Source organism: Gavialis gangeticus, unplaced genomic scaffold, assembly GCF_001723915.1.
Source record: "Gavialis gangeticus isolate Ggan-Ray unplaced genomic scaffold, GavGan_comp1, whole genome shotgun sequence".
NCBI lineage: Eukaryota > Metazoa > Chordata > Crocodylia > Gavialidae > Gavialis > Gavialis gangeticus.
Genome location: NW_017729006.1, coordinates 2,590,423 through 2,614,946, shown reverse-complemented (window position 1 = coordinate 2,614,946; position 24,524 = coordinate 2,590,423). Strand labels below are relative to the sequence as shown.

Here is a 24,524-nt window from a genome sequence, read left to right as displayed (position 1 = left end):
CGGGACCGGCGGGACCACTCTTCCCCGGTGCCCCCCCTCCATCTTCATCTCCATCTTCATCAACATCGCCGCCCGCTGCATGGCCGGGGGACAGCTGCTGGAGGATGAAGAGCTCCGCTGGGGGCAGGAAAGAAAAGCTGCCAGGAGCTAAAGCCCCGGCTGAGCACGGTGAGTGGGGCGAAGGCGGGGCGCGGGGCTGTTTCCTAAGTGTGCCTGGCAGTGGGGACAAGACCCCCCCCCCTGCTCTCCTGAAGGGGCAGGCGAGAGAGTCCAGGTCTGGCATCAGTGGGGGGTGGGGGAGAGGTTCATCCAGGTGCAAAGACCTTCAGGTGAGAGTGAGGACAAAGCCAGCTTTGGGCAGGGGCGCAGGAGGATGTGGCCGGGGTGGGGGGAGTGATTTTGATTTGATCCGAGCATCTTTGTCCCCACCACCGGGACCCCCATGTCCCGGGTCCTGGCTGCGGCCAAACTCCTGCAAGCTGCTCCTCGCTCTCCACACGGCGAGGAACAGCAGCGCCCACCTGTGTTTTGGCATCTGCCTTTCCCAGTAGCTCTTTGCACTGCCCCGCAAGGAAAGCAGGCAGAGCCAAGCAAACTCCACTGAAGCTGGAAGGAGTCCTTGCAGCTCTTCGTGGCTCTCGGGTTGCTCCTCTTAATGCTTTGGGAAGCACTTTCAACCCCCCTCGCTGGTTATATCTTCTCTCCCCCCTCCCTTCCTCAGGGTTTTACACCAGCCATTGCCCTAAGCCTTCAAGTCGGTGACCCCTCGTTTGCTGAATGGGGGACTGTTTTCCCCAGCACCAGATCTGTCATGTCCCATTTCCTTACTGTAACACTTGGCTGTCATTGTTTGTCTGCCCTGATGAGCCGAGGTAACTGCTTATGGATACAGGTCAGGTTTGTGTGTGTTTGAATTCAGTCTCCAATGTTAGGTAGCGGTTTGTTTTCTGTGAAGGCTCAGAACTGCTTTTCCAGCCTAAATTATGGGCATTTCTCTAGAGAGCCGGCAGGGCTCATCCCAAAAATGGACCATTGAGGATTAAGTGGATGCAGCTCGGTATTTTCTGAGTCCTACGATAATTTGTGCCGCCACAAGTACCTTTGGTACCCATTCCCCACACAGCCACGCGTCCATCTTTAAGTTTCTCTGATGTGCTGTAACACAGTGTAAAAATAGTAATATTGGTAATGAAGATGTTGCTGTGATTGAGAATTGAATGGTATTAAGTTTTGTTTGTTGCAATAAAAAGGGTGCTGTCGAGCTGAACTAGTTATGTTTTAAAAGCAAAGGCAGTTAAAGTTGTTTTTTTTGGTGCTATACGTGCCCCTGAATGTTTCTCCCAGTCATTGGGTGATTGCAGTTCACACTTCAATCTCAAAACCAGTTGATGTTTATTGTGTCCAGTTTAATTTCTGGAAGTACAGAATTGCCTGCACTTTTATTCACTCTGCTGTGTTGTTTGTGTGTCTTTTATCAAAGCAAAACATATCACTCCAGAAGCCTAGTTTAAAAGCTTTATCGGAAAAACTCTGGAAAAATGACTACGTAGGATGCTCTGTCGAATAATACAGTAAATATAAATGTAAAGAAAATCTTTCAGTCACGGTAATGGTACTAGGGGAAAGAATGCAGGCTAAGGGTAAAGTGATGAGATCCCATTATGTTATATGAGTTTGGGATCAATGAATCTTATGTAACTATATACAGGAGAAATCCTAGGTCTCTTGAAGTCAAGGGAAGTTTTGCCATACTCTTTTTAGTAGGGCCAAAGTTTCACCCACCGACTTTTATGAGGTGAAGCCAAACTGAGAATCTTTGACTAACATAACTTTGCTATAATTGCACAGCTCATATACGAGTATATTCTTGTGATAAACCATCTAAAAAATAACTCTACAATAAAATAAGCATTTTAAGTAGATGTTTTATAAATTCTGATCTGTTTGGTTTTAATGTGAATTCCTCAACAAATATAAGGTGCATCTTTTGGTCAGTTTGAGATGACTGTGTGTTTGAAATACTGTTGAAAATATAATAATATATGCATCAGATGGCTCTACTACAATTTAACATTATTTATTGCTACTATTTATATAATGAATTAGAGGTGCATGATGTATTATGTAACACTCCTGTAGCAAAAACTATTGCTCTTTCTGCTGTGTTCTCTTGGTAAGGTACATCAGGTTTGTTTATGCAGCTCATTTTCTGTACCTTAACAACACCAAATTATGGTGAAGACAAATGCTAAGCTTAATTTGTATGCCCTGAGTGCCAGTTATGTGCTACAATATGTTCTAGAAAATTAATGTACAAAAAACTTAGATATGTATTGGAATAACAGTCTACACCCCTCCCCCACCATTTAATCTCAAAATCCAAAGAAATACTTAACTAAGTGTGACATTCTCAGGTACATATTAACCTTTGTAAGGAGTACTGATCGCTTCCTCCATCAGAGTAATGGACAGAAAAGAGCACAAAGATTGCAGAGACGTAAATACAAAATTTCTATTTGTGCCTTTTCCAGCTTTTTTTTTTTTTTTAAAGCAGACTATAGTTTTGGCTCACTGGTGCATGCATGCAATTATCAAAATGAAATTTATAAAGGTCGTTTGGGAAACAAGTACTATTTGCATTCCAGAGTAAGAGTGGGAGCTATCAGAAGCATGAATTAGTTAAGAATTTGGGAAATCATGCTGCTTTTTCCTGTTTGCTGTCTTCTTGCTATAAAGCAAAAAAACAATTGACCACAAACTTTGTTGGTGTAAATTGGCATAGCTGCACTGACCTCAATGGAGCTAATAAGTTTTATACCAGTCAGTGTTCTGGCGCACTATTTTTAGTGTCTTAGATTAAGACACTATTTATTTCTTACACTTGTCTATTTATTTCTTATACTTTTATGGGACAAATCTGGCTAAGTGCAGAATAGGTTTTATGGGTGCTGAATACCCTTAAGTATCACTGTTTTTATTTTAGGAGTTTAGAAAAGTTGGGGCCTCCCAAATCAAGCTATAATACTTTTCTTGTGTATATAACCTTTTATTTTGTTGTGGAGCTACTGATTTGAAAGGTATGCTGCTAAATTATTCCATATATTTAATAAAATTGAAGAATTAATCTTGGTTATTAATTGTACTTTATTATGTTAATGAAAACCCTACTCCCATAAGTAAAAAAAAACAAACAACTAAATAAAATGCTTTGCTAACAACAAAGTTTTATGCTACTACTAATGGGCTTGTGAAGACAATGTTATACTGCACTATTTGGAATACATTTCAAAAGAAGAATACAAGTACACACATTTTCCCTGATCCCTTGCAGAGAAAACCTTATTTTGTGTGATGTAACAACCAACTGAACACACCAACCTTCCTTCCTCTCAAACTCAGATTTAGAGCAACATAAAGTAGGATTAACATTAACATCTAGACTGCAAGTTGGAACAAAGAATTCCTCCAAGTGTGATATCTTGACTAGATAAATATCAATGATCTTCTGAAGAGGTTTGGTTTTAAAAGACTTGGGATTGGATTAGCATTGGCAACTTACATTTAAAATTGCTCAAGGGCCTGAAAATCTAGATGGATGGTTATAGCCAGAATTCTATTACAAGTCCTCTTGAAGTAGAGGGTGTTAAGTAGTACTGTAATGGAAACTGCGGTGTAAATCAAGCAAATAGTTTTAGGCTCCTAGTCAGGAAAACTTTGAAATATCTGTATATGTTGGCCAAAAAGATTATTCTAACCTATGTCTTTTGAAAAACAGGTGTGGAAAATTGTTGGACCAGAAGTACTAAATAATATTTTGGAAGGACAGCAAGCGTTTAATATCCATTGTTAAGCTACATGACAGTGACGTTAAACTCTTGTTAGGAATATACTTCTTCCTTTCTCTTATTTTATTTAAAGGTAATGGTGGAGGGGGTACCATTCCATTCTTACATATATGTGATGAGGATTTAGCATAAGAATATTGTTTAAAAAAGTGTTTCAATTTCAGTGATCATGAACAGTGCCAAACTTACAGTCCTGGTGACTGAAATCCTTTGAGATCCCACTTACTGAAGTTAGCTAGTGTCCTTTCTTCCGCTTGGATCAGGTCCAAATGGGCTTTGGGTCAGATGGAGCAAGTGCAACACCAGCGGGCACAATCTTCTAGAACTGACAGAATAGTCCAGTCTCTGTTTCTGCTTGGTTCTATTGCTTGCTGAGAGTGCCAAATAAAGACTGCACTTGTGGTGGTATAAATCAATGTGTTATGAATGTTTGGTCTGCTGAGAATTGGACTGAGTTTAGTGAATTATCTTGGTAAAAGAATGGGGGAAGAAAACGTGGAAATTGTGTCGATTTAGAAAACTTGGAAATTTTCCACCAGTGAAACGGAGGGAAAAATTGAGAGATGGGCCCCTTTGATCAATGCTCAGATGGTAACTACTAAACTGGACTGCCTTTTGCAGTTGTGATTGAATGCCAGAAACTGAAGTAAAAGGTTGTATAAACCATTACTAGTCACCTGGGATCCCAGTCTCAAAATACTGTTTATATCCTCATAAACTTATTAATGAAATAGTCAACTTTATATGTACAACTGATTGAGATATCTATATCCTTAAATGAAATACTGGCAGTAATAATCCAAAGTGTTGTAGGGCTTTTTTAAAGGATATAAATCTGGAATTTCCTACGTGTCTTATCAGTTTAGTGTTAGTTATTTTAACACATGGGGGGAGAGAGAGAGAGAGAGAATAACCATTTAAAGTATAACATTGGGATTTTTTTCCATTTAGACTTCCTTTCTATGTTCCCACTGAATCTGAATTGTCAGTGAGTGGAAACAAGATACTTACAGTGTTTAAAACCATTTTTCATGTTGTCCATGAAAGGATTTCCCTCCTTTTTGGTTTCTTCTTTCTTTATGAGCTGTCTGGGTTATGTCTTTCCTTAAGAAGATGTTGTGGAGATTTTTTTAAAAAAAAATCACACAATAGCCACGAATATAGGGAAATGAAAGGTACGAAGGTAGAAGGCTCTTCATTGCTCGTGCAACTATTAACAGTCTTGTATTTTTTGTTACTCTAGGTGGAATGATTACTCTGACAGAGCTATAGAAACTAGTTCATTTTGGTACATTTTGATTAAGTATTTTATGTTTTGAGTAGCACTGGCTTAGGGGCATTTTTATGTTCACATCTGGAAGTTTCCAGGCTTAGTATTCAGTTTACTGTCTCTGTCTTTGTCTTTCCATTTAGCTTTGCCATGTTATAACAATGAATCATCTTGTCCATTAACTAAACTTGGAAAGTCTGTTTGTGCACTGAATTTGTTTCATCACGTCGCCATAATAATTGATTGGAACCCTGGCAACTCCAACTGCTTTCCTATATGTATTTGGACTGGACTGTACCAAATGTTGTTCTGAGCAACCAAAGCATAAGCTATCAAAAAAATGTCTTTAGTACATTAGGATTTGACATCTTTCTCTTCTGAAAATTTAAAGTAGCATATTTTGTCACTTAAAAATCAGTTACTGTTATTTTAACTAATCACACTAGATTATTACAATTCACATATAACAGCAAAAATAGGAAATGACCAATATGGCAATTTCTGTGACTATTGCAGGCTCAAATAGATACGTTATTTCATTAACCAATTTTAAAAGCCAGTTTTTGGGGTACTAAAGCAGTGGTTTTCAAACTGGCCTATGAACTCCTAGGCATCTATGGAAGATGACAATGATCAATCAGAAATATGTGAATAGCCACACTTACAATTCAAAGGAGTCGATACCTGTGTTCAAAATTCCCAAAGGGGTCTTCAAATGAAAAAAGTTTGACAACCACTAATGCATTCAAAAACAAAGGCAAAATATAAATCCATTATTACCTTAATAATATGAATGAACATCTATGTGGCAGGAAATATGTCACAGCAAATATTCCTGTTAACCTGTGAATATGCTTTCAAACAGCACCAAGGTTGACAGTCAAGCACACTTCTTTTGCAAGTAAGTGTCCATTGCTAAATAATTGAAAGGCCTTAAGCAGGCAACAAGTAGTCAGATCAAGTGTATTCTACTGTAATTACAAGTACTGCCCATTACTGGACAGTGCAACTTAGCCTTTTTTTTAAATGTTCCCCATAAAAGCAATATAATAGAGACTCCATTCAAGTAGTTGCATGAAATATATACAGTGACTTGCGCTATATTCCAAGAACTTTTGTATGCTAGATTATCAAAAAGATATTCTTTTGCATTAAATTAACAAAAGTACCCTTTTTGTTGAGATGTTGGTTGGATTTTTATATGATGGGAAAGTGAAACATAACTAATAGGGAGGTCGCAGTTCTTATAAAAGAGGTGATATTTAGCTAACTGTGGCAATGCTCATGGAAATATCAGTGAAAAGCTTTGAATATAATGGTTAGTATTTGAACTAGATTCTGTAATTAGTGAGGAGATTAGTACTGGGACCAAAGTGCCATTATGATATATTCACAGCAACCTGTGTCATAAAAGAGATGTGTTCCTGTATTTTGTTTCCTAGGTAGAAGAAATTTCAGTACTCTATGCCTTGAGGTCATAAATCTGGCTCATGATGGCCAGATCTGTGTCTTAAAAGATGGGAATGTAATCTTCAAATCATTTGCAGATGAAAGTGGGAATTCTTGGCTGTCAGGGTAGTTTTAGGCATTTCATAGCACCAAGAAGTGCAAATGGATTCCAGTGCTGCAAACTAAGTTACCAATTGATGAGCAAAAGCCCTTGAGAGTGGGGAGGAGAGGTGGAATGTTATGAAAAAGATGTGGTCTATAAAATATATTTTTTTTCCTAGTGGGATTGCCACAGGCAACTAGATTTAACTAGGTACAGAAGTGAGTGCCATGTGAACTTTTCCAGTATACTCTACCAGCTCTTCAAATACGAGAGATGACAAATCATTGTTTTCACTTGTTCTGCTGTGGGAAGAATGTTTGATTGCTCTCTAGGGGAAAACTGGGCTCACCAAAAGAGGAGCATATGGTTATTTATATATTTTATATCTGTATCCAGCCTGAGGAGCCACCTCTGGCTTGGGGAGGGGGGTGGGGTATAAAACTTGGAATAGGTTGGAAGGAAGCTTTGGTATCTCTTGTCGGTGGCGTTATCAAGGACACTAATGCATGTATACAGCCTCCAAAGATGACTCTTATGAAGTTCATTGTTATGTTGAACTATCTCCTTCAGCTTCTCTGGGAGTTTTAAGTTTAGTGAGAGAGCCTAAATTGTGTCTGATTATGCGGAGTAAATAAATGTATGTACTTGAAAGTTTTTGATTTGACTGGATTTTTTTAATGTATATTTCTAAATGTGACCAAAATTTGCCATCCAGATGTATGCTCCCTAAGCCCAGGATCTGTAGTGACTATTGTAGGGAGAGAAAGTTCTACTCCAGCAGTTAGATGTGTTTCAATGAGCAGATCAGTTGAGTGACACTGGTGCCAAGATTAAGGATGGGGATGGGGGGAATAGGAGGCTTGGACCAGAGAAGCTACAAATGTGTGAGATTCTGGCTCACAAGGAGCCAAATCAGGAAGAGCTTCAGAAGGAGTTGAAGCTCTTGCCTGCATTAGGGTTACTGGATAACTTTAATGCAGGCAGGAGCTCTTTCTGTAGCCCTTCCTGGCCCATCCCTGTATGTTCCTCCCAGAAACAGAGGCGTGCAGGACAGTTCCAGCTGGTGGCAGCTGTTTCTCTAGGTTGTTGTACCACTGCTGCTGCCAGGTGGAAATGCCCTGTGTAATCTGATATCTGATAACCCTAGTGCAGACAGGAGGCCCAATTTGCTTCTACACAATGTGTGGGGTGAAATTCCACCTGACCTTGGTGATGGCAGAAGTACCCCCATTTGAGAACCACTGAAGTAAGCTGAGGCAGTACAATGGTAGTTCTCAACCAGAGTCTGTCAAATTTATGGAGGTGTGCCTTAAATCTAAAAAGGTGGAGAACCAACCACTGGGTTGGAAGCTGGTATAGCTGCTTGCTCCATGCTTGCATTGGATGGAGCTGTTTAATGAGTTGCTTTCTGGGTATTTGTGTGTGTTCTGTCCATCTCTTTGTACTGTAACTTGATCCAGGAAGTGAATAGTATAGCAGGGTTATGAATAGCTTGCGTGTCTGAGAGTCCACTAGTTAGCTGAGTTTGATAGCCATTCTTAACAACTCTTGTCTCTTTCCTGGTAAGATGGGACACATCTGAAGCAATGCGCCACCACATTCCTGTGCTCTCAAGGTATCTTAATTTTCACAGTGATATGTCAGGTTAATGATAGTCTTACTTCCTGTAGCCAGTGGGGAAAAAGACAGTTCATTCTGGAAACTTAGGCTAAATAATTGTTGCTGAAATGGTTGTCTCGATTGAAAACGGGGCAGGCTGCAAAAACCTTAGGTGTAGTTTGGCCAAAATGATTAGGGAATAAATAGAGAGAAATAAACAGGTATTCAGACCTTTGGGACCTAGTATTATGCAGTGTAACTGAAGAGAGGCTGCGGGTGCATGGAGGTAAGCGAGGGTGCTGTGGCTGAAATAAATTCCATATTTACTTTAATTTAAGATGACCCTGAATTTAAGATATTAAAATATGGAAAATTCATAAAATTGTTGTTGTTTTCCATGTGTAGAATCATATTATTGGAGAGTTGTCTTTATTTCATCCCTTCCACTGCATCAGGGGGGCAGACAGTGGGGGTATATGGAGGTAAAACAACTTGTCCCCAGCTTGTGTCTGAATTCCTGCCATCTTCCCTGGGCCTCTACTTTGTGCTGACAGGCTCTGTCCCTGTTCTAATGTGATGCACTGAACACATTCCCAGCCCAGCTCCTGTAGCAGCTGTGTTTGGGGCTGTGCTCAGTGCCTCAGGCTGGGGTGTGGATGGAGCAAGGTAAGCTGGGGAAGGAAAGGGACAGACAGGGAAGAATAGGCTGTATTGGTGGCGGGCAGGGGGAGATAGAATGCAGAGACTATGGGAGGGGGGCAGGGAGGCAGGCTGCAGTTATGGCACCAATTCTGGGTGGAGGCTGGAGCCTGAGCCATGGAGGATGCCTGGATCCCCTCCCCACCCCAAGACCAGTGGCTTCCCCCCCTATTAAATGGGTGGGGGAGGGGGGAATTCCATCATCTTTAAAATTGGCTGATCAACTACTGTATTTACTCACCAGAATGTAAAAAACCTCATATAGATGAGAGAAACCCATCATGTGGATTCGGAAAGAGATTCTAGTGAGGTGTGTTGATAGAATGGAAGTATGTATAACTCAGAATGAGTTAAGTATAGCAAAAATTGCACACATTCTTTTGGCACCAGCCATGTCGTATGCACTTTCTCCAGCTATGCCAATACTAGGTAAGTCAGGCCAAAAGAGCCTTACCATCATTTTCAAAGCAATGCTATGCAGCCGCTAAAGTGATCAATCCATCTTTCCAAAAGTTATGTAATCATGAAAACTTTGTAAGAATGAGCATCGATTGAAAGTTTCCTGAAGGTCTCTGGTGCCAGGAACCAAAATTATACCTCTACAAATGAGACAAAACTTAAAGATTTGTTTTGCTAAACCAAACTATGTGCCTGCTTGCAGACCTTGAATACTTTAGGGTAACAGAATTTTCAAGCCATGTTAACCTAAAACATTCCTTAGCAAGAAGTTAGTATTTTGCAAAAAAACCTGATTAACTACCTTACCCTCCCCGCCCAAACAAATTTTGCATCCTAATTTTATCTGCTTCTAATTTTATAATGAGGACACTCTGCAAAACCTTATAGAATGCCTAGGAATTTAGTGACCAGACTATGCCCAGCAAATGTACTCCAAACTTACAGCCTCCATCTGTGTCAGATAACCTCTGCTCCACGAGTGCTGTAAGATCACAAGAAGAAAGCTAAGTGCTTACTCTTTAAATACCGACTGCTTTTCTCCTCATAATGGTGCTGATTTCACGTTTAGTTCTTTTACTAGATGGCTTGTGTTTCATGACCTGGACTTCCATGTTATGTCAAATAACAGCTGCTACCCACTAAATCCAAATAAAAAGACACTCCATTTCTGCATATCATGGCTCTCCAGTCCCAAATAGATCACAAACCATATTTTTCAAGATTTCATGTACAACAAAAATGCTGCATTGCGGCCAGCTCTAATCATGTCTTTCAGAGTCTGAGCTCTCTGGCAACAAGCCTGGAAGCCTTGGCATCCCTCGATGTTTTAGAGCTGTAGACCCCAGTGTTTCTGGTTCTGGAGGAATCCAACAATGCAGAGTACCCCAGAGTCATGGGTTGCAAACATGAAAGATGCCCCAAAATCACAAATGCAGGGAATCAGTCTTATAACCTATAGGCTTTGAGTTTTACTTCTGTGCTTGGAAGCCTCAAGTGCTCCAGTTATATGTAGCCTTCAATGATCTACAGCAGGTGTGTCAAACTCATCTGGCCCCATGAGTCAGAGGAGTGGTACAGGGCTGGTTTGGCAGGCTGGATCAGGCCCATGGACCCCCACCCCACTTCCGTGTCTTAAGGTCTGGGATGCTGGTGGGAAGAGGCCTGGCATCCTGGACACTTGGCTGCTGCTGTGGGAGCAAGCTGTGGCATTAGGCTTCTTCCTATGGTGCTGCTGGGTCTCCAGCACCATGACTCTCACCCCTCACTAAGGCTATGGGCTGGATGACCTAGCTCTATGGGTCTGATCTGGCCTATGGGTGTATGTTTGACACTCCTGGTCTGGGGTGAGGGGGAAGAGCATATTGCACCCCAGGCCCACCAACAACCCACCTTTTCAACACTATTTCACAACACCTCCCCCCCCGCCCCAAAAGCCATATGCTGCACTAAAACAGGCAAGGCAGCAGGTATTCACGGTGGAGGTGGGAAGCAGCCCCATTGAGAAGTCCCCATGGAAACTGTTCCAAGCCCTGGCAGCTTCGTAATGCTGGGAAATCTAGTCCTAAAAGCCAGAAAACTAACAGCTATTGGATTTGGCACCACCCCTCTGCCCCCCCTACCTCTTGCCACTGTACTATTATTACACCATTAATTTTCAGTAAGCGTTCATGGCACACATCTGCTTCACAGCACAAAACACCCACACACTGGTCCACCTCACCACCACTATCAGCTGTAATCACCTTATGCCAGGGTGGTACCACCTGCTACTCTCAACCCCATATATTTGTGATATCATGTCCTATATGCAGTTACAAAAAAAAATCATGTATAAATTTTCATCACTTAGTAACATGGGGGGAATGGAAAGGGACAGGAGGGATGATTCACATGGCGTGTAATTGGGAGCACCATGGAGTCACTTACTGGGAGACTGGCCTGAGCCTAGGCTGGTGCAAGTGGCAGGGTTTTGGGGTGACCGTAGCCTGGTGTGGGGTGTGCGTGGGAGGGATACTTAGAATGCAACTCCTGGTGGGGGGTGTAAGGGGCAGGGACTGTGGAAGCCAGTTTACTGGTGAACATGCACCTTCTGCTGTAATTCATTAGGAAAGACATTACTGGGGGTAGATTGGTATTTGGCTTCCTCTGCTGGAATCTGTGGATAATTACACATGGGACTTAAGTTGTTCAAAAGCCCATGGCATGCAAAGACAAACACAATACACCAAAATAACCCAGGTTAAAATTTTTAAGGCGTGTTAAATTAACGGGGATCAAATGCTGTGGCGTGTTCAAGTGCCCTATCTTGCCAACTTGGGCCTCATCTGGCCAACTTTAGGGAAATTAGCCTGAAAGCCCTAGCAAGATTGCTTGCTGCAGGCATAGATTCTGGAAATACTGATGTCAGGTGGCCTTATTTCACACCTTGGAAACCCTGGCTTTTATTCTGTGTACAGTGTTGTTGAACTCATAATGGTTTGAAGGAAACATTAGGTTTGGCAGATCAACAATTTATAGTAAAATCCCCCTCCCCCAAAAGGGGACAACACCAGCCTGCTCTCATTTTTGTGGCCTAAAAATAATGTTGTGGCCTAATAATAAAGTATATCTGCAGATGTATTGGCTGGTGGCTACTCAGGAAACTGATAGTTTACCAAAAAAAAAAAAAAAAATCACTTGACTTCCTACCTGTATCATTAATCCTACCATAAGGCCATATATTTTCCCCAGTCTTATGAGAAGACTGCCTTGGTATAACAAACATTATAATCATCCAGAAAGACTAAGTGCATGTTATCTGATCTTGGTGATTTATTTAAAAGTAGAGTAACTAATAACTTATTTCTCTTTAAGGCAAAAGCTTCATTGTGTCAAACCCCGAGTAGGCTCTATATAATTTGTTTTAGTACAACTAACCATTCTTTTTCTCATTCTCTTTTTTGCTATTTAATGAATAATAATTAATATGTTAAAAATCATTATATTGAATCATGTTCAGAATAACTGTACCCATCAACTACTATTTTAATGTTCCATTCAAACCTTTCAAAAGAAATGTTGCCTTGTCCCCAAAATTGACTTTTTATCATTTCATTTCCCTCACTTAATTTTTGCATTTTATTATATTACATTTGGCATTCTTTAAAATTTCAGCATTTTTATTTGATTACTGTGGACTTCAGCATGTGTTTATGTTGTGCCCAAAAATCAACATATATCTTGATTATTCTAAAACCTTCTTTCTTAATTTGTTTTTTTCCTTCAGGTCCCCCATCTGTTTATAAAGCTTTTGTTTTACTGTCTAGAATCCAATTTTGCCCCTACATTTTTTTTGTAAATTGTCCAAATATAGGCTTTTAGAATATGAAAGGACCATTCTGATATTTAAACCTGATTTCTTCATAATACATTCCCACATAAAGAACTTCACCAAGTAATCTCTGAATGAAGCCCATAATTTTTTTTAAGCTATAGGAAGACATCCCATATTGATTTAACTCAAAATGCTAGAAAAACCCACCCTCAAATAGATTGCTTAAAATTAGTTCCTTATTTCTACTATGGGGGGATGGGAGGCAGGATATGATTTCAAAACACTGGTTTTTTTTGTTGTTGAATAGATGGCCTGTCTGGTGTCAAGAATCTCCTCACCAACAAAATAGTTGTAGGTCATATCTTCTCTCTCTCTCACTGTTATTTCAGATGAATGAATTAGGGTGAAGGGTTTTTTTAAGGGTATGTCTATGCAATAAAATGAAAGCGCATATGCCTGAAGACCATGTTCATCCTCTAAGCTCTTAGCATTAAATGAGAAGTCAAACTAGAAAACAGTCTCTTAAATCCTTTTTAGTGATGTTGCACTCCAAGACACTGCCCCTACCTGGATGACTTGGATTAGACTGGAAAAATGGTCCATAATAAACCAGATGATATTCAACAAGGATAAGTCCTGTACTTGGGATGGAAAAATTGCATGCACAGATATAAACCAGGGAATGACTGGCTAGCCCAAAGGACACAGGTCTTACAGTAGGCCATAAGCTCAATATGAGCCAACAGTGTCCTGTGTTGGAAAAAAAAAAAAAGAAGCTAACAGTATCCTGGGTTACAACAACAGGACTGTCACTTACAAATCAAGAGAAGTGATCATTCCCTTCAATTCAGCATTGATGAGGCCTTGCTTCACGTACAGTGGCCATTTTTGGCTCCACACTTCAAAAAGATGTGGACAGATTGGAAAGAGTAGTAGAGAGCAACAAAAATGGTTAGAGGCCTGGGAGAGATGACTTATGAAGAAAGGCTGAACAAGCTAGGATTGTTCAGTTTGGAGAAGAAAAGACTGAAGAGGGATTTGATAACAGTCTTCAAATGCCCAAGGGCCATTGGAGTGGGAGTGAAGATGGGCTTTCTCTGTGTCTGTAGGGGACAGTACTAGGAGCAATGGCCACAAGGTACAGCAAAAGAAATTTTAGATTAGAGGTTCAGAGGAATTCCTATGGAATTAAAACAGTCTATTTAGAAAAGTTGTGGAATCTCCTTATATATATGTGCAACCCCTCACTTGGCCTACATGTCAAAATCAGTTATGTTCTTTGTACACTTAAGGGCATTGAACACTTAAGGTCATTGAAGAGCTGGCCATCCCTGCTGATTCAAACAGTGGTAGCTTCTATTCTGATAGGTCCATATTTCCTCAGGTGGACACTGAGCAGCCAATGTCAAATGTAGTGACTAATCTATTTCCAGAACCTGGAACACCCCTGCTTCTTTCTGCTTCCAAAATGTGGAGAAGTTCCTGCAGCGTCTAGTGGTATGAAAAAGTACATGGCAGAATACAGCTTCTGCCATTTTTATGGCTTTTTGCCTAGCTACGCCATGCAACAAAGGCAGAAGTGCATAGTGAAAACTTAGGAACCTTCTCTCTTGTTAAGATAAATCTTTTTTAATTCAGAAGTGTGTCCAAGTTATATTGTGTTCTTTCATTCTTCTGAAGCCTTTTCTTGAAATCTGAAGATCACAGAGCCATTTTTTTTTGTCTGGTGAAGTTCTCAGCACAGAATCTAGAGAATAAATGGCAAAAAGAGTTTTAACCTTTAGAATTGCTGTAATTTATGATGGGCTACCTGTGATGTAAAGGCTGTCCCAGAAGTCAGCAACATTTGGAGCACAGAGATAATCTAAACAGAGATACTTTAGACATTAAAAGGGGAATTTGGCAGGACAAGACCTAGTTTAAAAGCTACTAGAATGGTCCACACAATTCCAATATATCCCTTTAGCAGTGGATAAAATTTTGATCTAAATTTGCCACCAGGGAAAGCAGTCCAGTATTTGACACTTTGAGTGGATAGTAAAGACAAAATTCCCTTGTTACAAAAACATGGAATATACTTAATGCCATTGTGAAAATAATTAAACTCTCTCCTTGATAGCTTATCATGGGGGGGAGGGGCAGAGGAGAAACCAAATACTTGTAGTTTAAGCATGTATAGTTAACTAAATATTATCTAGTCACAACCCAGTTAAAATCTCCATAACTGGTGTATAGACATGCTGCATACTGTAAGAGAATGGTATTGAGGACATGCTGCATATTGTTTTACAAGTTTTAGCTATTTGTGTGGTTTCATCATAGAAATATATTGTTGTAGATATACAGCACACACCAAGAGGGTATAGCCTAGAACTCTAGTGCACTCTGTGTTAGCATTATTTGTCCATGTTATTGTATCTTTTCATGTTTAGTCCCTACTTCAGCTGTTCTAAAATGTCCAGAACTAACTATGCTTTTAGAAATGTCTAAAATAGTCTATGTTAAAATATGCAACATAGTCTGTCTCTTCTTCTTCCTTGCTTATTTGCTATGACAGCTATTTTTCATGAAAATATAAAATTTCTTATGAAATCATGTAGGCCAGTACAGGCAATCCTCGACTTATGACTTTTTGAGTTATGACGAATGACACTTATGGCTTTTCTAAATGTACACCCTGTTTCGAGGTTCCAGTGTGGATTTTGACTTTACATCATTCGACATAGCTTCATCCAGCTGGTAAGTCCCTTGTGGGGGGAGGGAAGGAGTGTGGGTGTACAGATCAACACCACTGCAGTGAAAGAGGGTTTGGGGCTGGGACAGGGGCTGGGGCAAGCACTGCCCAGTCAGAGCAGGAGAAGGGAGGCATGGGGTGGGGCAGTTCCTGCTGCTCATTACCATGAGTCCGGGAGCTACTGGTCTGGTGGCTTGTCCAGCAGCTCTCATCACTGTTCCTGCCGCCGAGGGTACGGGGGCGATATGTGCTCACAGATCTGTATGTGGCAGTTGAGGCCAGGGCTGTGCCAGGCTGTGGTCTGGGCGGGAGACGGAAGGCACTGGGAGTGGGGGCTATGCTCTTCTGCCGTGGTGTGGTGGAGCCACTGTGCCAGAGTGTGGTGGAGCCACTGTGCTGCCTTTGGACAAGTGGCGCACAGCAGCAGGAGCCACCCCAGCCTCCCTGTACCTCCTGGACAAGCACTGGCTTCGTCCCAGGCCCACCCACCACGCCCTGGCTGGGTGATTGGTGGCAGCACATGGGTGGGGGGTATGCCTCTGGCTTGGGGCAGGGTGGATGGCAGAGTGGGGGCTATGGGGTGCTGTAGCCACCCTAAAATCTGCTGTAGCTCCCCCATATCTCTCACTGCCTGCCCAGAGTGCAGCCTGGTGCAGCCCCAGCCCCATCCACTCTGCCCTGATCTGGGGGCACAAGCCCCCCCATGCTCTGCTGCTGCTTGCCCAGTTGGGGCGGGGTGGGAGGGCACGGGATGAAGCTGCTGCTCATTTGGAAGGTGCAGGGAGGCCAGGGTGGCTCCTGTTGCTATGCGCCACTTGTTCAGAGGGAGTGCAGCCGCTCCACCCTGCCCCAGCTGGGTGAGCAGCAGGAGGGCATAACCCCTGCTCCCAGTGCATTTTGCCACCCACCTAAAATGCAGCCTGGTGCAGCCCTGGCCCTGCCCACCCCGTGCAGATCCAGGGGCACACGCCCCTCTCCCATGCCCTCCCAGACTGGCGATGGGAGCAGTGGCAAGAGCCGCTGGATGAGCTGGTCCCGGACCAGCAGTCCACAGCAGTGGGAAGTGCCCCCCCACCCTGGCTGGGCAGTGTTTGTCCCAGTCCAATCTGTCCCTTGCTGTGGGGGTGTTGATCTGCATCCATCCCCTTTCCTTCCCCCCTCCCCCACCACAACAGACTTACCAGCTGGACGCAACTGTGTTGAGCATCGATAAAGGAACCAATCCCCCTTTTATAACATTATTCCTATAGGAAAACTGGTTCTGAGTTGCAATGTTTTAACTTAACACATGGTTTTCAGGAATCAATTGCTTTGTAAGACTGCATGTATAGAGACACTACACTTTTACCAGTATAAGTCATTGGAAGCTGCTCTATACCTGTAATAGGACAGAATTTTAGCATGTAAAACCAGTCTGTACCCGTAACAGAACAGAAGTATGGCACTAGACTCATTTAAATGGCAGAATCTGGTCTAAGATTTCCTGCCCCCCTCAAAAGTGTTCTGTTTGCTGCTGATCTAAACTACACCATTTACAGAAAACTCTGTAACTTAAGATTGATTCTGCCTTGGGCTTTTTGAATGTCTGTACCTAGCCCTGATCTCTTTATTCTGAGTCTGAACTTGTCTTTTTTGGCTTTGTCCATCATAATCTCCTCCATGGCAACCAGTTGTGGTGACATGACCAGAGGTTTTCTTTAGTTTAGGTGAAGAATTTAAGTGGTGAAAGTGAAAAAATTGTTAAAGGGGGGGCCATTTTTATTAACCAAACAGGATACTGCCAAATGTCTAACATCTGTCCATAGTGGTGGTTTGGGGAAAAAGAAATGCAGAATGAAAGAAATGGATTATTTTATGGAAGGATTGTTTTTTCTCTACCTAGTGGAGTTTTTAATCCTGCAATGGATCATACTCTCTCACTTTGAAGTATAATCCACCATAAAGATTTGCTGATGCATAATATCAGGATGCAGCAAGAGCATGCATTTGCTATTCACAGGGCATGTCTTCACATTCATTAATACACCATAATTTTGGTGCATTAAGTTTAGTATCTATAATAATGGGTGCATACTTTTCTTTGTGATGCTACCACACAGTAGGCTATTTCTACTGTGCATTAGCATGGTTTTTGTCTGCCACACTGATGTGCAGTAGAATTAGTCTACTGCACATTTAGTGTCTCATGTAGGTGCATCTACTGGGTGTGTTTACGCGTGGAGTTATGTGCGTCTAAACTTAATGTGCCTTAAAGCACATTAAGGCGATTTAGGCATGCATCTACAAGTAGATGCTATAATGTGCATTAAGATGTGTTAAATTTAGGCTGCCATAGCTAAGTGTCATTAGCCCACATGTAGCCATGCTAATGAGCATTAATAAAGTGTGTGTTTATTGACACGCACTGCATTAATATGCATTAAGTGTCTATACATGGGCTAATGTGACTTGGCTATGCAAGCTTAAATTTGGTACTTGTTTTAAGCAGGTATCAAATTTAGGTAGGGTTAGCCTAAAACTGGCATTTTAAGGTGCATTAAGGGTGTGCACATGTAGACACACACCCTTAATGGTAATTTTAGGCTAATCCCACTTAAAAGCACCACTGTAGACACGCCCACTGAGCATGAAACTAAACAAGTTCTACTTTGTCATGTAAGCTCCACCTTCCTTATCTCTATGTACCTCATAGACCTGTAGAAGACATGGTGCCCTGAATGTAGGTAAGCCACCCTTCTGCCTATGGATCTTGGTTCTCATAACCTTTTACTAGAATTTGAACGGGATACTGGGGCTGTAGCATGTTTTTTTGTTTTTGTTTAAGGAGCTATCTCCTGAAAGGAAAGACAATTGCATATGCAATGTTATCCTCCAACTTCAAAAAAGGTGGAAAACATGAAATACTTGCTATTTTTTATAATGTATGCTCTAAAATGTCACTGTAGTTGCATATAAGGTAATAGATCATTTCAAACATGCACATTCTTGACGTGCATAGTTCATTTATTATTATTATCATGATTAAATCTGTAATATTAAAATGCATAATATTGTTAAAACATAACTGGTGGCAGTAAGACCAGTTTTAAATAGCATTGTAAAGGACTTGATTGGAAGAAAACTCTCTCTTTTTAATATCTAAACATTTTATTTTTCACAAACTAAACAATATTTAAAGTCTTATGTTAGTTTTAGCCTGTTTTATAGATTGCCAGTAATTTTGAGTAGGTAAGATGCAGGCCTGCATGGTTTGGTAGGTTATACATCTGATGGAGACTGTACTAGTCTTTCCTCAGCAGCAAATTTTTTCCTCTAAGTGTTTTCAAAACTTCTAAAAGGCTGGATGGAGTATTGCTGGTCCTATATGCTATGGTTCAAATCCTGTGGTAACTACAATAGATATTCAAAGACTGTACAAACTAGGGTATCTTAAGCATACATATTTCATATGTATTCATATGTCAAGAACTTTAATTCTCTGTTCTTTCCCTATAGATAAAAAATGTAATGCATATAGAGTAAGAAAAGTCCTCTAACAAGAAAAAGCCAGAGGATCAACAGGGATCTTTATTTAATATAATGCTGATCCTATGCTCCACAAAACTTGTTAACATGAGGCTACTCCTACAATATATAAAAAGGTTAGCATTTACAGTTCTACAACTCCAGCAATTTTCATTTACATTTCAAAGAAACAGAGAGCTCACATCTCTGATTCCAGTATTCAGTAAAGCTGGATAAGCAGTCCTATATCCCTCCAGTATGACCAGTTTTCATCAGTTTCATTGTTCCATCTTCTCAGTTGCCTCTTTAATCTTATGTTTTCTGATCATTGGCTTATAATCTGCTTTGACGGCAAAAGAGTGACCAAAAATATATTGATGTAAACGCTTGTAAACCAGATAGAACTGCAATTTTCATTTGGGCTCATTTTCTTTAGTCTGTGTGAATGACTTTGAAGCTCATGGCTCTACTTCAACAGGCCATTTTTAAGTGTACCTGCTTACATAGCTAGTTGTTTACTTTGATTAGAAAAGGCAAGCATAGTAACTGTTTGCTCTGTAACATGGGTTGTCATTCTGGAAAGTAACACTGTACTGCCTATATTACATAGAATAATTATTTTGCTATAGGAACTGTTACTGCTGTATACATTTCAGATGGCTTCTGATTTTAACTACATCAAGAAAATCTCTTAGCTAAAACAATGGCCCTTGTTGATACCCAACTCCATGTGATTCTTGTCTACAGCTATACATCTTTGTGAAGTGATTCCATCTTCATTTGGAATATTTTACAATCCTTTTCAGCAAAGGGTTGTCTTTGTTGTTGCTACCTGCCAACTTTGAAGCTCTATGCCTACTTAAAACCCAACTAAAGTCAAAAACTACTAACTATTGCTAAATATCCTTGTGCCAATCATCCCACTTTTGAATATAAAAGTAAACATTTGGGAATATATAATACATCTTTCCAATATCTAGGACTACCATACTACTTGGGCTGCTCCCTAGCTCTGCAGGGAACCAGAATATAGCTAGGGAATCAGCTTGGAGTGAGAGAAAGTGAAGGAATTGGTGCTGGATCTCACTGCTCTCTGCCTCTGGACTGATTCCCATGCTGCTCCTGGCTCTTTACTGGATCTTGCACTATTCTGAATCTTGCACTGCTCCTTGGGTCTCTGCCAAGCCAGGGAGCAATGACAGATCCAGTACAGAGCCACACGGATGCACAGCAAGTGGCAATGGAGGGGGCAGACAGCAGGGGAGCAAGTGGCAGGGACAGACGATGTGTATGTGAGTGGTGGGAGGGGGGGACCGGTGACATCGGGGGGAAGGCAGAGGGGTAGACTGTCTGGCCCTCCCGCTAGCTGCTGCTGTTTTCCTTGTTGTAATGGTGGGGGGCTGAATTGAAGATGCCTGTCCAATAATTAGATGATTTACATAGAAAATTATAAAAAAAATATACAGAATCTAATTTTGGAGGGTTGGTCTTAAATACAAAGTTGTTTTGGATTCTGGTATATGCAGTAAATCAGTTGTGCTATATTTGATTCTAAGATTTTTTACTCATACCACACAAAGATATAGCAAGAAAAAAGTTATGTATGTGTGTATCTGGGGATCTGGAGGGGTGGGGGGTTACAGTCAACCCCTCTTCCCCCCTCCCCCCCGGTCCACTCAAAGTTTTAAAATGAACTGTCTGGTAGTACCAGCAGCATTTTTTATTCAAGCAGTAGTTAGGGAGTCACTTGACTTCATGGCTCACTGTAATCTACCTGAATTCTTCCAAATGCTTCAGCCCACAGGCATTAACTACCCTTCCTCCTTCTTAAATTGTCTTGATGTTCCACTAATCAAGCTATGCTTTCTTATACAATACCTATCATGCCAAAAAATGCTCCAACCAGCTACGAACTTAGACCTCAAAATGTGTACTAACTTTACTGCTGGTTGCTATCAAGCTTTCATTTGCACGTGTAGCAGGATCTCCTCCGCAGCTGGGAGCCCCATCAGCTGACAGGACTCCCAGCCACAGGGGTGCACCATGCCCTGCTGGGGCTGGGAGTCTTATAACTGAAGGGACTTTCAGCCCCAGTAGCTGCTGGTTCTGGTAGTGTCACATTTATCTTTAGTTGCACCTGCTTAAGGGGTGAATTACAGTATTGTTTGAACTTTTCTTTTATATTCAGCCTTATTTAACCATTGCTTAAGTTTTTGTATACCTTCATTATTATTTGAACTTTTTCTTTTTCATTTTGCTTGTGTCTGCATTATCAATTAGCTTTGAGCTCACTTTCACAGACAGCTTGTTCCAGTGTTATCAACATATGCATATGAACTGTAGGCCTTGTTACGAGCTCAAATTAACTGAATCGAATGGATGAAATGATTGGATATGTTAATGAAAGGTGGTAAGAAGGGATCAATGGACAATGCCCAAATTAAGACACCAGTAAAAGACGAGAAGAAGAAGTGTGCGTGTGATGGGTCTGTTGGCACAAAGGAATATGCTGACAGGACAACATTTGAACAGCATGCTCACTATAGGGAAACCTATTGTCTTACCAATCAATGGTACCTGGAAACAGAGTCATCAGAGGACTGAAGTTTAAAGAAAAGCATAAACGGGGGCAACAAGAAAGTTAATTGTGTGTCTTCATCTATCTGGCAAACAACATCTGTCTGGATTGTGCCAGCCATAAAGATTACCCACCGATGATCACCCTTTACTTTCAGGATTGCTGACAGGCCCTCAGACCCTGTGGTAGAGTGACATCTGGGATTGTGTGAGATCATGGAACCATTTCTCTCTCTCTCCATACAGAAGCTATGAAGATAACATTTGATGTATTAATAACATTTACATTTTAAATTGTTGGATTATCCATTGTTATAATATGAGTGAACTGTTTTCCCCCTTCCCTCAGTACTCCTATTTCTAATGGTTTGGAGCTATGATTACAGAAAGCAAAACTTTGCCTTGAAGTTGAACTATACTTGAAGTTGTACTATGCAGCTGTGGCTCTCAACCTTTTTTTTTTTTGTGTGTGGACTACTTGAAAATTGCTGAGGGTCTCAGTGGACCACTTAAACTTTGTTTTGTGCTGCAAATCAAAGCACACAACTCATAGTTTAATATCAGTAGTCTTACCTTATGAGTACAGATATTCTCAGTTGTTCTGCAACCTTTCTGTGGACCACCTGAATGGAGCCTGTGGACCACAGTTTGAGAACCTCTGCTATACAGCATTTGAAAGAGGAAGTGCTTCTTAGTAGAAAACTTGACCTGTATGGTCTAAATGCAAATAATGAATATGCTCTTTTGAAGCTGTTATTGTCATTAACACTTTTAGGGGAAAATCTGTTTGGTAGTAGTGTCTGCAAGTATGTGATCATAAACATCTGAAAATCACTTAAAGGGTAAGATTCTGACTTGCATGTTGAACCAATAACGGAGCGAACTGATGTTAACTAAATCTGTTACATTTGATACTACATTCATCCAGGTCTGTCTTAAACTGGTTTTGGCCATTTTGAAACTGGCTTATGTGCACTGGACTTCTGTCCTGTTACAGGTTTAAACCAGTTTACAATCACTTAAACCAGTCTGTGTGTAATGTCTGTCCCTAGCCTTGAGCAGTATCGCTGGTACTCTTGAAGAGAATGCAAGTTGTCCTCTGACCTGGGTTTGGCCTGTTTCTTTTGTTTGTTTGTTTGTTCTCAGTATTGAGAAATTGTGGAGATGAGGACACCTACCCCCTCTCTCCCAGCCTTCATACTAACCCTTTGGATACCTCATCCTTATTGAGTCTTTGAGAAGGAAGAGAGTCCTTGTATCCCAAGGTAATATTGACCAGAATGTTCAGACATGAAGGCTGTGATGGTAAGATTCTAGAGACTAAAGTTAAACAGATAATAAGCTGAAGCAATATGTTTCCTCATCTTCATTAGGAGCATTCTTATGCATAAAGTGAAGCTTAAGTTGGGTTACTGTTACTAGTTCAGGTCCTATGCATGCTTTCTTGTATACATTTGGTCAGTACCTCTCTTTTGGCCTGATCTATTTGGTTCTGAATGTTTCTGCTGAATTAAGTAGGAGCAGGTTCAAGGATATTTTTACTATAGAACTTTGGAAGGTTGTTTAAAAGTACTATGTAGTAAATAAGCATTGCAATTTTCTTATTGATGTTACTTTTTCCTTTTGGCAAGCTTTATAAATCCAAACAGAACATTCTTTGCTTGCTTTTAGAATTAATTTTATATTCATTGGCAGTTAAGATAGATGAGGCAGGAGTAAAAGAACACAGATGGCACTCACCATAGGTGAATACTTAGATTTTGAAGAATCCCGCTAGTATATTACAGTGCCTGACTGACCATGAACTAGAACAGAATATTCTGGTAGATGAAAATGATGGCACCCTAACTGAGAAATGACTGTGAAAAGGATGTTATGAGAACAACACTGTTGCAAACCTCAGAGTTGGAAATTAAAGCAAATATATAATGCTCCATAGTCTTTGCTGTTATGTTGTTTGGTCCTGTAATCAGCCACACATGTAGATGGCATAACATTACATGAAAGACAGAAGATGAAATTTACTTGAAATGAACTGCATGAACTCTCTTGGGGGCTTATTATTAAAACAATAACATTTCATATTGAGATTTAAAAAGTAATAAAGTATTGGGACGTGCCCCAAATGAAACACACTATAGCATGATGTGGAAAGGAATACCTGAAATTCCAGTACAAAATTGTACCTCACCATTTTACACAGAGTTCCCTCTGGCAGGGTACCTGGGGTAGGAGGTAGTTCTGGAGGGACACAAGAGATGTTCATATGCAATATAGAGCCTTGTACTGGGGAGTGGCTGAATGGATCACCAGAGAGTATGCTATGTTGTGTTACAAACTATGATATTTGGAGAAAAAGATTTGAATTGCAGAAGAGAAGGCAAGGCACCAGGAAACCTGTCTGCATTCATATAACTTAAATGTTACTTACAGTTACAGCCAGCTATATTATGACAAACATGGAATCCTGTCCTCATTATCCAGCATCTGAAACATGATGGTCCAGTGGTTGGTCCAGTAAGCCTAGAAGAGTACACTCAACCCATATGGCCCTGTGGGCTGGATCTGGCGTGCTTTGGGTCCAGCAGCATCCTGACACATTCCCTTCAGCATACACAAATAGGGTACATACAAACATTCATGGAGGTTAGGGGGAGATTAGATCATGTTAAAAATAAGCACCCAATTTAATTTAATTTGCACAGGTACAGACCTTATACTTAATTGACCCTAATTAGGTCAATCTGAGTGCGAACTGTACTGAAGTTCAGGACAGTTAGATTGGTCAAAAAAGCTGCTCCTGGTGCTGGTTTTACTGGTGTTCACCTGTGCAGGGAGCCAAGGAAGTAAGTTGCAGAAGGGAAGAGAGCCTCCCTGTGCCTCCAAACTGCTCTACAGACCCTGCTAGCCCCCTGATTCCACCAAACACTTCTGGATCCCACCTGCCCCTCCAGTCTTCTGAAGCCCCCCCA

At 41.0% G+C, this 24,524-nt stretch overlaps 1 protein-coding gene across 2 annotated transcripts in view; it reads left to right on the top strand.

The window, feature by feature from the left end:
- Positions 1 to 6: 6 nt before the first annotated feature.
- The window catches only part of ZNF385D (zinc finger protein 385D), a 933,534-nt gene continuing 909,016 nt past the window's right edge, over positions 7 to 24,524 (top strand). The window contains exons 1-3 of one of the 2 annotated variants that reach the window (XM_019508750.1): positions 7 to 168; positions 9,210 to 9,275; positions 14,464 to 14,498. The gene's annotated coding sequence lies outside the window, so the exon portion shown is untranslated. The remainder of the gene's footprint in view (positions 169 to 9,209; positions 9,276 to 14,463; positions 14,499 to 24,524) is intronic. The other variant, XM_019508749.1, reaches the window with a different exon arrangement.